At 37.8% G+C, this 16184-nt stretch overlaps 1 protein-coding gene across 8 annotated transcripts in view; it reads left to right on the forward strand.

Moving 5' to 3' along the window:
- The window catches only part of LOC150100552 (prenylated Rab acceptor protein 1), a 135806-nt gene that overhangs the window by 6720 nt on the left and 112902 nt on the right, over window positions 1-16184 (forward strand). For 2 of the 8 annotated variants that reach the window (XM_090401294.1, XM_090401297.1), the window contains exon 2: window positions 8248-8340. The exons of the other annotated variants lie outside the window; for them this stretch is intronic. The gene's annotated coding sequence lies outside the window, so the exon portion shown is untranslated. The remainder of the gene's footprint in view (window positions 1-8247; window positions 8341-16184) is intronic. 8 annotated transcript variants of the gene reach the window in all.

Here is a 16184-nt window from a genome sequence, read left to right on the forward strand (position 1 = left end):
AATTCTTGTTGGAGAGCTTGGGAATTGGAACAGCTAACACATGCTCTGTTGAGCAAAGGTTTGAAGGTGACTATTTCTTGAGATGGATGGTGTGCTGAATCTTGCTGTATGTATTGGCCTGTGAAGCATAAACATATGGTGAATAGCAGTACTTCAGAAGGGATAAAAGAAAGGAGGATGTCCAAGTAAGCTAATTAAAAATTCGTAAGATATTAGAAAGAAGGAACTAGACATTGTTGACATTAGATTATTACTGATCATGTGATTACTACTGTACAGTGGTCACTTAATCAGAATGGAAAGGTTAGCAAAACAATTGTTTGATGGCAGAAAGCCTGAGGAGGTAGAAACACAGATCTAGTAATAGCTAGTAATGCAATTAACTCTCACTATAACAAACACAATATGTAATAACAAATTTGTTAAATTTGTGAAACACTGAACAGCACTGAAGTCTCCTGATCAAAGTATTATATAAGGATAATATGTTCTCAAGAATTCACTATAACAACCTGATCCTGGGGTCTCTTCAAATTTTCTATAATGCTGTAGTAGTGAGAATTACCTATAATAAATAAACATACTTTATGAATAAACTTCATTGCATATAGTACTGTCAGAAAAAGATGTTTTTGTGATAATTCTATTCTTATATTTCCAGCCACAGAATGACTACTATATTTTAAGTTTACAGAGTAATGAAACTTGATACACCAGAAAACTTAATTTATAATATAAAAATGTGCATGTAAAAGAAAGGCAGGAAGTTGGGCAAGAAAAAAAAAAAAGATGATCCTAATAGGAGATTTTAATTATAGGAATGTGGATTAGAAAGAAGAGATAATGTATAGAAACAAGGAGAGTGAATTTGAGTTTTTGCAGGATAACTATTTAAAGCAGCATGTGATGGAAGCAACACCAGGTTTTATCGTTATTAGATTTGGTTGTGAATGAGGTATCAACATTGCCACCTGTTGGTGAAAGTGATCATGAGGTATTGCTTTGGAAGGTAGTTAAACAGGAAAAAGTTATCAAGGTTTATATGTAGAACTATAAGGTGGGTGATTATCAGAAGCTCCGTAGTCGACTAGCATCAATACATTAGGTTGATGAATTGTGTAGAAAAGATGTTAACAGTGCATGGGAAGTGATAAGCCAGTATCTAGCACAAGCAATTCATAACTGCATACCAAGAGTTAAGCAAATATAATAATTTTAGTTTAATCCTTTATCCAAGTGTGTGCAAACAAAGTTTGTGCCTGAAAGTATCTTCAGGACTGGGGTAAAATGGTACAACACCGGGCGACTCCTTGCAAAGGTGGAGCAAGCTACCAACACTCCTATCTCAGTATCTCCCATAATGCAAAACACATCTCCTTGCGGATATGTATAATTTTATGCATTAAGGGATCTCTAAATCCAGAGTAATTTAATAAAAAAGGTGGCACACCGTTTGGCAGCTCCTATAGGAGGAGATGACCTTGCTAATGCTTCTGCCTTGGTATCTCCACTTGGGCCTGGCTCCCACCGAAGAGACCTCAATAAAGGTCGAAACTAGTCTGGGTAGTGGCCCTTCCCTTAATGCATAACATTATACATATCCGCAAGGAGATGTGTTTTGCATTATGAGAGATACTGAGATAGGAGTTTTGGTAGCTTGCTCCACCTTTGCAAGGAGTCGCCCAGTGTTGTACCACTTTACCCCAATCCTGAAGATACTTTCAGGCGCAAACTTTGTTTGCACACACTTGGATAAAGGATTAAACTAAAATTATTATAGTCTGACCAAGTGAAAAATAAACTTTCAACAAGTTAAGCAAATAGGAGTAAGATGGATGAAGAATGAAATCAAGCAAACAGTGTTAAAAAAAAGAAGTTATGGAGGAAGTACAAGATAGTTTGCAGTGAACAGATGCATGAAGAATATGAAGTGCAGGTCAGAAAAGTGACAAGCATGGTTGAAAAAAAGAAAAAGTGGAATATGAGACAAGATTAGTTAGTCAAGCCAAGTGAATTTTTCTGCTATGTGGCAAGCAAGTGAAAAAATCATGGCAGGTTGATGCTATGGATAGTTATGATAGCAGAGTAACCATAGCAAATGATATAGTGAAATTATTTAATGAACACTTCAACAGTTTATATCATAATAGTGTGAATAATGCTATGTAACATGTAGAAGGGAGGCAAGAATTAGGAGAATTAAAGGTAAAAGAATCAGAGGTGTATCAAGAGTTGCTTAGGTTAGAAGTTAATAGGGCTGTGGGAATGGATGACTTATTATCATTAAGAGAGACCTTCAGGGAGTCAGGAACTCATCGAAGGAGGCTATACTATTCGCACCAGCTGGTCATACCTGTTCTTGAATTTGTTCATGCTACTTGCACACACAACTTCCAGTGGCAATCCATTCCAGTCATGCACTACTCTGAGAGAAAAATCTAGCCCTTACCCCCCCTTATTGACAGCATTCATTCTCAACTTACATGGATACCCTTGCATCCTTTCCCACCCTCCTTAAAATGGAAATTCCATCTACTGAAATTCTGTATAACCCTTCTTTCTCCTGTTTGTTAGTGCCTACAAATTCTCAGTCTGTCTTCATAATCTGTATTGCACAATCCTGATATAATTTTTGACACTCTCCTTTGCACTCTGCACTGTATCAGAATCACGACAGAAACCAGGAGACCAGACCTGCATGCAGTAGTCCAAGTGAGGTCTTAACAAGTCCTTGTAAAGATGCAAAATGACATCCTTAATCTTTACATGTCAAGGTTCGTTTTAGCATTGCCATTATTTTCTGAGTTGTATTTATAATTTTTGCTATATGACCCTTGAACTTCAATTTCTTGTGTACTAAAACTCAAAGATCCCTAGCCTCATCACTTTCTTCAAGCCAGTGGTTAAATTCTAAATGAATAAGCTCTGGGGGACCCTTAAAGTAAGGATCAAATTTTTGGCCTTGATTGGCTCTTCCTGGCACAGGTTATTGGCATTAGTGAAACATGGCTGACGGAAGATGATATAGTTAGTGGGATAGAATGTGTAGGTTATAGTGTGTTTAAGAGGGACAGAGAGAATAAAATGGGTTATTCATGATAACTGATGAACTGCAGCCAAGGAGAATTGAAGTTGTATCGCAGGATAGTGAAAAGAGCTCATTTGAGGCTATTTGGTGTGAGATTGAGACTGGCAGAAAAAATATACAGTTGGGTGCTGCTATAGACCAGGTGATGGAATAGATGGTGGAGATAGTATGCATAAATAAATTGATGAAATGAGTGGAAGGAGGGTAATTATTATGGGGGATTTTAACTATGGTAACATTGATTGAAAGGAGGAGAGGACAGATGTGAGGAAAGAAATCCCCCATAATATGACTATGTTGCCGCCAATAGGTGGCAACATGGTCATATTCATTACAGTCAAATACTAGGGGTGTGAGAGTGCTTTACCTGGTAATAGCATCTGAAAATTTGGTCATATTCATTACAGTCAAATACTAGGGGTGTGAGAGTGCTTTACCTGGTAATAGCATCTGAAAATTTGGTCATATTCATTACAGTCAAATACTAGGGGTGTGAGAGTGCTTTACCTGGTAATAGCATCTGAAAATTTGACTGTAATGAATATGACCATGTTGCCACCTATTGGCGAGAGTGATCATAAGGTCTTGACCTGGGAGGTGGCTAAAGGTGTGGAATTTTTGATTAAGACAGGGTATATATGGAATTACCATGCTGGCAAGTATGACAAGCTTAGGAGTTTGATTGGTTCAGTGCTATGGCATGTAAAACTGCAAGGGCTGGATGTAGATAGGGCATGGGAAGTGTTCAAGGAGCATTTGCAGGAGGTTATGGCTGATTGTATACCTAGGGTCCAAATAGTAAAACAAGTAGGGGTTAAATGGATGAATAACACCATTAAGCTTAAGCTGCAAAAAGAGAAACACCTGCGACTGTGGAGGGAATTTAAAGAAAGAGGTGACCTGCAGGCACACGGATGGTATAAAATGCAGACCAGAAGGGTAATGAGTGTGATAAAAAAAACCAAAAGCGGATTATGAAAGAAACTAGCTATGCAAGCTAAACAGAATCCCAAACAGTTCTTTCAATATACTGCAAGCAAAAAAAAAAAAAACTGTACACGGCAGAATTATTTTAAGGAATGACAATGGTAAGGAGGTCACTGAATCAGTTGATATAGTGGAGTTACTGAGCGAGCACTTTGCAAAAGTATATCATCCAGGTGGTGACATTGAAAAAAATGAAGGAACCATTAGTTTATACAGGAATTGTGATGAATGAAGTGGAGGTGAATAGTCTATTACAGAACCTTAATGTGAATACATCTGTGGGATTGGATGGTATACCGGCACGGGTCGTGCATGAAGCGGCTAAAGAATTATCGGTGCCCTTGACCATGTTGTTTAATCTGAGTCTCAGGTCTGGTTTAGTCCTGAAGGTGTGGAAAGAGGGGAAAATAGTTTCACTGCATAAAGGAGGATCCAAGACTACGGTTGCAAATTACCGACCGATCAGCATATCAAGAGTCGTTGTCAAGGTCTTAGAGAAAGTAGTCAAGGGAAAAATACAGGAATGGATTGATGAAAACGAGATACTGTACGGGGGAGGGGGGGGGACAGCATGGCTTTGTGAAGGGTAGATCATGCCTCAGTAACTTACTGAAGTTTTATAACACAGTGACGGCTGAACTGGATAAGGGTAATGGGTTTACAGTGATACTGCTGGACCAGGCTAAGGCATTTGACAGGATACCACATGGAATTCTAATCCATAAACTACAGCATATGGGAATGGATATAGGGTTGGTGAGATGGATAGGTGGGTGGTTGATGTATAGATATCAAAGAGTAGTTTATTCAGGAGTAGATTCCCAAAGACGGCCTGTGACTAGTGGTGTGCCGCAGGGTTCTTTTCTTGGACCACTGCTGTTTAATTTGTTCATTAACGATATAGGGAAAGATCTAAGAAGAACAGTTCATTTGTTCGCTGATGATGCAAAGTTGGGTAGGGCAATAGTGAATGCAGATGATGTCAAAATCTTGCAGGACGACTTGGATAGATTGGAGTTCTGGGGTAAGGAGAATGGATGTCAATTTAATGTGACAAAATGTAAGGTTATGCATTTTGGGGTGAACAGATTAGCAGCAGTATACCACATTGTTGGAACTGTACTCCAGAAGATTGATGAGGCCAGGGACTTGGGAGTGTTGGTGGATAGGGAGATGAAGTTTAGGGGGCACATTGCAAAAGTAGCTAAATCAGCTCATCAACTCACTTGGTTGTTGAAAAATACCTTGACGAGCAGAGACAAGCAAGTTATTGTACCTCTGTACCGAGCCTTAATAAGACCTCATCTCGACCAATGTGCCCAGATTTGGTCACCTAGGTTCCTTCTTGATGGGGAAGAGGTGGAGAGGATCCAGAGGCGAGTGACTAAGATGATAGCAGGTCTATGGAATGAACCATATGAGAACAGGTTGAAGATTTGTGGGTTGCAGAAATTAGTTGATAGGTGGAAAAGGGGAGATATGATTGAGACATTCAAATTGCTAAAGGGTTTCTATAGGATTAATTCAGAGGATATTTTTGAGATCAGGACTGGTGGTGGGAGAACTATGGAAGCTGGGCAAGCGTGTGGTTAGCAGAGGTGTTAGAGCTGGGCTCTTTTCTTTTAGAGTGGTAAATGAGTGGAATAAGCTGCCAGAGTCTGTTGTGGGTGCTATGACAGTGAGCAAGTTCAAGGCAAGGTATGATAGATACTGTGAGAATGTCGTATAGTTGTGTGGACATGATATTTAGGGCCTCCCTTGAGTCTAAGGACTTCCTGGAGTTGCCTGTAATAATAATAGTAATCATAAATGTGAGACTATTGCTAGATTGTTGCACATTTTTAAAAATTTTATTTATTTATGTATTCTGGTGGAGTTTGTTTAGACCCTTCCCCTTCAATATGTATTAATCGATTTATCCACTCTGATGTTAATTGAATACCCTGATATGAAGAATGGCTGACCTGGTTAGCCAAGTGGTTAGCGTATCTGCTATTCAACCAAAAGATGTGGGTTCGAATCCGTTGTGGGCATGGATGTTTGTGATTGTCTGTGAAAATACTAGTAAGTAAATAAGGTATGAGCAGTGTGTGTAATATATTTCTCAACAAATAGCGCAATTAGAGACAACTGGAATAAAAACAGCACTAATTAATGAATCACGTGTCCCCTCCCCTGCTGTATATACTCAAGCAAAACCATATGTTGCACCATCAAACACAGTATCTAACTAAAAACTATTGTTAGTAGTTAGATATGTGCATTGCTGCACCTAGGGAGGGGGCCGCCCTGGCTCCCCTCAAAAGAAAAAACACTAGAAAAATTTCCAAATATCTTTCCTAATTAAATTTTATTTTTTTATTTTTTTATTTTTAAATTTATGTTGTGTCGTGTCTTCTATTTCTATGCTACTTATGAATTAGTGGTCGCATAAGGTTGGAATACGCTATAGCTATTTGGGAATCCTGGCCGCTGTGAACGCAACGCGAACTAAGTAGTACTCGGGTGCTACTTCGTTTGCCCACGCCGAGCCAGAGGAGATCACAGGTATCATGTATTGGCGACCATTGCAGATGCTCAGTCATAGCTCGTATGCAATGCATAGCGTGCATTCTCAAATCGTCTACTCAACTCGCCCTCCCCTCCCAAGATTAAATCCTGAGTGCACCACTGGATGTGTGTGAGTCCGCCAGTGTCCACATGTCCACAATTCCAGCCTATTTAAGTCATTCTGAAATGCATACTGCATATCAGCAGCATTCCTGATTATCCTATTTATCTTTGCATCATCAGCAAATAGCTATATGTCACATGCAAATCCTTCCCAATAACATTAATGCACAGTTTGAATAAGAATGGACTAGGACTGATCCTTGAGGCACACCACTGGTTACCTTGATTCTTGCAGATTCACCCCCCCCCCATATTAAGACTTTTTGATATCTGTCAGTTGGCCACCCTCGTATCCATGCCAATAGTTTATATTCCAATCCCATATTCTACAGTTTATGCAACAGTCTTCCATGCTGTGTTTCAAAAGCCTTAGCAAAATCCAAAAGTATCGTGGTGTATCCATTCCCCCTTGTGTAACTCAGTGGTAACATTATTACAGAATGTGAGCAAGTTGCTAAAGCGTGACCTTCCCTTAGTAAATCCATGCTGTTCATTGTAAAGTAGATTCTCTGTCAACCCTTTTCTGAATGCGAGCACAAACCAACCTTTCCAAAATCTTCAACACCACTCCTGAGATACTGAATTATTATTATTATTACGGCTATTATAGCCTGTTTTTGTTTAGGAGTGTCCCTTATTTTAAATACATTGGCTATTATTACTCAAAAAAGGGTATATATATATATATATATATATATATATATATAGAACAGCTGGCCTGGTTAGCCAAGTGGTTAGCGTATCTGCTATCCAACCAAAAGGCTGTGGGCTCGAATCCCGTTGTGGGCCTGGATGTTTGTGATTGTCTGTGAAAATACTAGTAAGTAAATAAGGTAGGAGCAGTGTGTATAATAGATTTCTCAATAAATAGTGCAATTAGAGACAACTGGAATAAAAACGACACTAATTAATGAACTGCATGTCCCCTCCCCTGCTGTATATACTCAAGCAAAACCATATGTTGCACCATCAAACACAGTATCTAACTAAAAACTATTGTTAGTAATTAGATGTGTGTGAGTCTGCCAGTGTATTTAAAATAAAGGACACTCCTAAACAAAAACAGGCTATAATAGCCATAATTATAATAATAGTATTTAAGAGGAATAGCATGAGAATTTTCCCAGAAACTATACCTAATTATTATTATTATTACATGACACCTTCAGGGAGTCCAAAAACTCAATGGAGAGCACCTAACTCTACAGCTCTGTCTCCACCAGCTACAACGAACCTCAACTACACCAAACGCCATCTACTACCTACCAATACCACTAGTATTTTCACAGACAGTCACAAGAATTGTAATTCTTGTGCACACGATATTCTTTCTATATCATCCTTTTTTACAAATCTCTTGCTTAATTAGATTACACATCCATTTCTCCTACTCCTTTTATTCTTTGAATTCTAGAGACACATTCTAATATTGTATTGTAAAAATAATCATATTTTGCAATACGAATCTTTTTACAATTGTTTCTTTATTCTAATACTAGCATACCCCCCTCAGGTGGTCATAATTTCCTGCCTTGCAGTTCAGCATGTAATGTGTTCTGAATGGAATGTTCATAAACTTAGCCGCTTCCCGAGTGAGTACTGCATGAACACTGTCACATTTTAAAAATTTTTATTTATTTATTTATTCTCGTGGAGTTTGTTTAGACCCTTCACCAACTGGAGGCAGAATAGTTATGCCTTTAACTGAAAACACGCTCTGACACTATCCTCAGTTCTAACACTGTTTGACCACGAGTTCCTTCTGTCACATGCTACTTGAAGAAGTTGTCAAAAAAACAGCTCAATAAATTCAGTTTCTTTCTTATGCAATTTCACAGCTACCCAATCAATGTTCAGATAATTAAAGTCTCCCATTATGATTATTCTTTTCACACCTGTTGTATTTATTTGGTGATGCATTTGTTCATCACTAGCAACCAATCCATCAGGTCTGTAACAACATCCCACTATGTATTTAATTTTGTTAGACTCCTTCTGACACCTCTCCCCAAGCATGGTTCATGAACAGAAATTTCCAATTATAGATTCTGTATATCTGCAGATATACACAGAATATCCGCAGTTGTCATCAGAGTATTGGAAAAATTGGTTAGAAATAGAATACAGGATTGGACTGATGGACATAAGATTCTCTATGATAGTCAGCATGGGTTTATGAAGGGCAGGTCTTGTTTTAGCAATCTGCTTATGTTTTATGATAAGGTGACAGATATAAGATTTGCAAAAGCATTTGATAGATTACCGCATAAGTTGGTGTATAAGCTGCAGAGAATAGGAATAGATGGTACATTGGTTAGATGGATCTGATATTGGCTCTTTGAACGATACCAGCAACTTGTGCATGATGGAGCTGTGTCTCAGAAAAGGAAGGTGACCAGTGGAATGCTTCAGAGCAGAACACTGAAGCATTCCACTGAAGGTGACCAGTGGAATGCTTCAGTGTTCTGCTCTTGGGCCCCTATTGTTTAACTTGTTTGTTAATGATATTTCATGTGGATTGACTGGGGATCTTCAAATGTTTGCTGATGATGCAGAGTTAAGTAGAATTATCAGAAATGGTGCTGATGTTAATTCTCTGCAGGAATATTTGAATAGATTTTTAGCATGGACAAATGATTGGGGTTGCAGTTTTAATGTTAATAAATGCAAGGTGCTACACTTTGGGATACAGAGATATAGTGCTACATACTGTATTGGTTGAGCTGTACTTTAGGAAGTGGATGAGATTCAGGATCTTGGACTGAAGTTCTGAGGCACATCACGCGTGTTACAAAGACTGCACATCATATAGCTGCTGTGATAAAAAAAAGTACATTGAGATGTAGAGATAAGGAGGTAATGGTGCCTCTATATATGGCATTGGTCAGATCACATGAACTATTGTGCTCAAATTTGGTCACCTAGTTTTCATTGTGATGTGGAAGCACTAGAGGGTCTAAAGACGAATGACCAAAGTGATATCAAGACTCTGGAGTGTTGGTTATGAAAAGCATCATTTGAGAGAATGTGGATTGCAGAAGTTGGTGGATAGGAGGAAAAGAGGAGATATGATAAAGACCTTCAAGTTAGTTAAGGGATTCTCTCAGATTAATACAGAAGAAATTATAAAAAAGAGTGGATGTTAAAATGGAAAGAACAAGAGGCCATCCCTGGAAGTTGTGTAAAGATGTGGTGAAGAAGGATGTGAGGAGTAGATTTTTTATGTGGAGTTTTATGTTAGTGTCTTAGTGCCTGAGAGAGTTTAATGCATTGCATGAGTACACTGTGAGTGCAGGTAGTGTAAATAACTTCAAAGATCATTATGAGTATAATCAGTGAAAAAACTTTCATGTCTCTGATCTAGAGTATTTTGAAAATAAGATGATACACCTTTTTGGATGCAAAGTATAATTTACTTTGTATCCAAGTGAAAATAAACTTTCTAGGTCTCCTTTGCATAATATACTTCATGTGTATACTCAAAAAAATAAACCAGGGGAGGGGTTTGACCCTGCACACTGACTAGTTAGCCTACTCTTGATTTTGCACTTTCTTTTTTGTACCAGGCAGTCATATGGCAACTTCAGAACATGCTACTACCTGAAAATTCAAACTTTGGATTTTTCTTTTTTTTTTTTTGATTTGGTTTGTATTAGCAACTTTTTTTTTTTTTTTTTTGCATATTCATCTCTTTACATTATCAACTTGTGTACAAAATGAAAGAAACGAGTTCATTTCCTTCATTAGTTAGCATCTTTTCTCCTATCCACTAACTTCTACAATTGAAATTTCCTTGAAATTTCCTGCCATCTGTCGATCCCAAACTTCAAACCTTACATTAGCTATATTTAATGGCCATCCCCATTCATTTCACTACATTTCCAGCTTATTCCATCTACTGAAGAACCATAATATCAGCACTGTTACTAATAACCCTCCCAAGCGTCATGTCATCTGCAAGTACTGAATAGCTCCTTATAATCTGGTGACAATATCACTAACATAAAGGTCGAACAGTGACAGTACTGCTGAATCCTGTCGAATCCCACTTTTAATCTCCTTACTCCCCCATTCTCATGCACAATCAGATATCAGAAAGCCAATTCCCCTCATCCTATGCTTTTGCTACTTGATTATAAAATGCAACGAGATTATTTAAAAAAAGAGCAGACCTTAACAGATCAATGCTAGCTTATTTCTTGCAAGAAAGCTATCACTTTGCTTCCTTTACTTTTGATAATTTTCCAAATTTCCAAGAAGTTTCAGATTTCTGTTTTTGGGCTGACTTTCAACTTTAGCCTTTCCTGGCATAAACACATCTTGGCCATAGCTTTTTTTTTTCTCCAAAACAAATTAGGTATATTGTATTTACTCAAATATAACTTTCCCTCACGTAGATCTTGCACCCCTGATTTTACTTTACGAAAAAAAAAAAATTAAAACGTCTCTCATATAGTCTGCACATAAAAAAAGTTTAAAACTTTAAGAAATAGAGTATGTTATGGTAGTTTCAAATATTTTGGAATTAATTTCAACTCAACAATTGTTGGCTTGCCTTTGTCACTGAGTCACGCAATCTTTTGTCAATACCACACCAGTCATGTGCATAGAGATGGAAGCAACCAGTAGAGGAAATGTGGGAGTGAGGGCATTGACTTCTACTCAATCTTGAATTGCACGGTGGTAGATTAAGTGACCATCATTAGAGCCGTTTCAACTAGATTTTGAGAGCTTGGGACAGGATTTCACTAGAAATAATTATTTTAATTACAGAAGCATTGTTGCTAAAAGATTCAAATATATCGTGTAATGAAGGTGAGTGACTGATCGCGTAAATAAAGTTGATAATTAAAATTTAATAAAATTTAATTAAAATCAGTAATAGAAAAAATTAAAAAAATATAAACATAAATGGATGGAACACGTTCAAAGAATGAAAACAGAAAGATTACCAAAACAAGCCTTAAAGTACAAGCCATTAGGAAAAAGAAAACCAAGACGTCCTCTTAAACGATTCAACGATGACTTCTAAGGCCGGAACAGGCCACACTAGGCCTAAATCCTTGATATGCATGATGATGATTAAAATTTAAATGCATTTATTTTATAAATAATGTGAACAATTATAATGAATACTAAGGATTTAATTATAAACTTCAATTTAGTTTTTTCCTGAAAAACTTTCATTTTCAAAAATCCCCACGTATATCTCGCACCACATTTTTTTTACTTCGATTTTGGGGAAAAAAGTGCAAGTTATATTCAAGTAAATACAGTACTCTTCTTCCTCAGACTTTGTAACTGCTGACACTGTTCAAATCACAGATCTGTCCAGGTTTAGAAAGTTACTTGCATATTTGTGTTAGTGCACCAAAAACTTCTCAAATGCTTAGTGCTATCCAGAAGAGAGCAGTATCATTACAAAAAAAGAAACTACAAAAAAAGAAAATGTTATGGAGAATTTACAAGGAGAAGGGCGATCAGGATACCCATGAGCAGTACAAGGCTCAAGCTAGGAAGGTTACCAGCATAGTAAGAAAAGCTAAATCAGATTATGAGAAGACCTTAGCCAAAGAGATCAAGGGTAATCCCAAAGAGTTCTTCCGCTATGTGGCAAGTAAGAGGAAGAATGACTTCGGAAGGATAACCTTAGTGGGTGCTGATGGTATTGAGGTGACAAAATCAGATGTAATAGTCGAGTTACTGAGTGATCACTTCTCAAAAGTCTATCACCCAAGTGAGGATATCTCTATACCTATAGCAATACCTAATGTGAGAATTGAAGCTAAAGAATCAGAGGTATTAAATATATTGCGAAACTTAAATGCAAACACTGCGGTAGGCTTAGATGGAATATCAGCTCGGGTGTTGCGTGAATGTGCAAATGAATTGTCAACCCCTCTTACCTGGATATTTAATTTAAGTTTGAACTCTGGTATGGTCCCTAGGGAGTGGAAGTTAGGCAAAGTGGTTCCTTTGCATAAGGGTGGCTCTAAAACTGCAGTATTGAATTACAGACCAATCACCATCTCAGGAGTAGTGGTAAAAGTATTGGAAAAGTTGGTTAAAGACAAAATTCAAGAATGGGTGGATCAGGATATGATACTCTATAGAGGCCAACATGGTTTTGTTAAAGGTAGATCCTGCCTTAGCAATCTATTAACTATCCATAATAGAATAACATCAGAGTTGGACAAAGGAACTGGCTACACAGTGGTACTTCTGGATTTTGCTAAGGCTTTTGACAGGATACCCCATAGAACACTGTTACGCAAATTGGAGCAGATGGGAATGGATATTAAATTGGTGATATGGATAGGAGAATGGCTCAGGGAGAGATACCATAAGGTGGTGTATGGAGGAGCCGAGTCCAGAATGAGGCAGGTGACCAGTGGTGTGCCTCAGGGCTCTGTGCTTGGGCCAATGTTGTTTAATTTGTATATAAATGATATAGGAAACGGCTTAAAGGGAGATATTCAGTTGTTTGCTGATGATGCAAAGTTGTGTAGTGCAATAAAAAATCAAGCTGATGTTGAAAGTTTGCAGGAGGATTTAAATAAGCTGGTAAAATGGGCAAAAGAAAATGGATGTCAGTTCAATGTGGAAAAGTGTAAAGTCTTGCATTTTGGGATTAAAAGATTACCAGCTGTGTACTACATAGATGGAAAGGTACTCCAAGAGATTGATGAGGCTAGGGACTTAGGGGTATTGGTAGATAAGGAGATGAAGTTCAGAGGACACATTGCTAAGGTGTCCAAGATTGCACATAGGATTACTTGGTTGTTGAGGAACACACTGACATCCAGAGATAAAGAGGTTATTATTCCCCTTTATAAAGCATTGATACTTCCACATTTGGATTACTGTGCTCAGGTCTGGTCACCTGGATTCCTTGGAGATGAGGAGGCTGTGGAGAGGGTTCAGAGAAGAGTGACCAAGTTGGTGAGTGATATAAAAAATGCTCCCTACATTGATAGATTGAGAGCTTGTGGATTGCAGAGATTGGCTGATAGGCGAAGAAGAGGGGATATGATAGAAACATTCAAATTACTAAAAGGTTTTTATAGGATTGATGCAGGGGAAATGTTTCAGCTGTGTGATAGTGATGGAAGAACAAGAGGTCATCTCTGGAAATTAAAGAAGAGTGTGGTTAACAAAGGTGTCAGAACAAGGTTTTTTGCCTGGAGGGTGGTGAATGAGTGGAATTCATTGCCTGACTTTGTTGTGAGCTCTTCATCTGTAAATGAATTCAAGAAGAGATATGACAGATATTGTTTTGCTAGTTTGGGTCTCCCGTGATGAGTCTACTGACTCCATGGAGATACCCGTAATAATAATAATAATAATAATAATCATCCCTCTAGATTCCTTTAGTTACTCCTTTCTAGACATTTAGTTTTTGCCATATGTCTCATTTGTAGGTATTTCCATGCACAGTGTTCTGCTGAACTGGTCACAATTTTTCACAAGACTTAGAACATCATGAGCAACTTAAGAATGTGAGCACATGAAGTAACTTCACAACTAGGTTACTTGTATATGGAGATAGATGACTTTGCATCATATTGCTCTGGTATGTCAGTATGCACAGCACACTTCATTTCAGATGTGTATATTGCCAGGCATGATGGGAAAGGTTACTACTCATGCTCACACTTGGATAAAGAATAAAAACAGGAATATTTCTTAAATGTAATTTGCTCTGTAACCAATTAAAAAACTTCCTACAAATCTTTCTCATGCAGAGTATTTTAATAATTGGCAGCACACTACTTTTCTTACTTGTATATGGAAATGTGATTTCTACTATTGATTTTGCTTTCAGTATCCTCCATGGCTCATGCTGCCATTAATAACACTTAAAGACCAAAACTGCTATGTTAGTGATCCTTTCTGTAATGGAGGAGTATATTTTCCATTTGGGGATGTTACTTCATCTACCTATGCATACAATTAGCCTAGTCATGAGGATACTTCATGTTTCACACTTGGATAAATGATAAGAAGAGAGCCGGTGTAGCTCAGTAGAAGTGGCGTTTGCACTCTACGGTGCTTGACCGCACGAAGAAAGGATTTGGTGGTTCAAATTTAGTCACCGACTAGAGGAAATTTTTCTAAGCCTTTTTTCGACCAGTTCCCGAGTTAGTCGATCTCTGGTACGAGCTAGCGGGTTTTTTCTCCTGGAAACTTGGGTTTTTCATCCCAGAAACTCAAGGAAATCGATCGTCAAACCCACACTATTTTCAGACATTAAAAATATTATGTTAGGGTTAGGGACCACGAGCTGGCGGCACTAGCTTGCTGCCTTCTTCACTGCGTACTGATGAATCAGTGATAGGCTTGGGCCAGCTATCTCTCTGATTGGCTACCAGTGGAGATTGAACTGCCACTCAGTCTCCACAAGTTAGATATAGTAAATGGCCCCGCCTACTCCCTATATGGGAACAAATAGGTGTCAGCTGATTTTTTTTTTTTTTTTTGTATAATTTACTTTGTATAACCAAGCAAAAAAAAAAAAAAAAAAAACTATATTTTGTATGGTAGGTAGGTATGCTTCAGTTCTGTAATTTCTATTTTTAACCAGTTGGTGGTTAAAGACTAATTGATGAAAAATTCCTTCCCTATTCTTGTTATCATTCTGTTTTTCTTTACAAAATAATGCAAAATAATATTTTATATTATTGTACAATACAAAATGATATTTTGTATTGTACTGATGGAAAATTATAGTCAGTATTGTACTTGGTCTGTTTTTATTGGTGAAATGATTCATAAATAATTCCAATGATGAAAGAAAGAAAATGAATAAATTTGGTATTTGGGATCTAGTCAACTGTTAAAATTTGTCAGAGGCAAAACAAAATTGTGTGTGTGGTATGTATATTAAAACTGGTTCTATGTTCAGTTGTTGTGATAATGAATAGTGTCACTGTCCAAAAAAATGCACCAGTTTGATTGTCTACAATCATTTCCATACTTGGACCTTTTATTTATTTTTTTATTATTATTATTATTATTATTCAGGCCTCCAAGGAGCCTAAAGACTCATCGAGGGAGGTCCTTTCTAAGACATAAAGTCTGTCAAGACTCATCGAGGGGAGGTCCCCCCCTGAGAAACACAAAGTTTATCATACCACTCCTTAAACCCACTGACCGTTCTCGCTCCCACCACTCCATCAGGCAATGCATTCCACGGCTCAACCACTCTCCACACAAAGAAACCACTCCTTACCCTCTTGCTCACAGTTTCCTTTCGTAACTTCCAGGGATGGCCTCTTGTCATCACTCCTTCCCGCTGATCAACCAAGCGAAAGAACTCCCCAGTGTCAACCCTGTAACCACCTCTCAACAGTTTAAAAGTCTCAATCATATCACCTCTCCTTCTTCTATCCACCAAACTCTGCAGTCCACATTCCCTCAGCCGATCCTGATAACT

Source organism: Typopeltis vanoorti, chromosome 12 (genome assembly GCF_054136105.1).
Source record: "Typopeltis vanoorti isolate ZY-2024b chromosome 12, IOZ_Tvanoo_1.0, whole genome shotgun sequence".
NCBI lineage: Eukaryota > Metazoa > Arthropoda > Arachnida > Uropygi > Thelyphonidae > Typopeltis > Typopeltis vanoorti.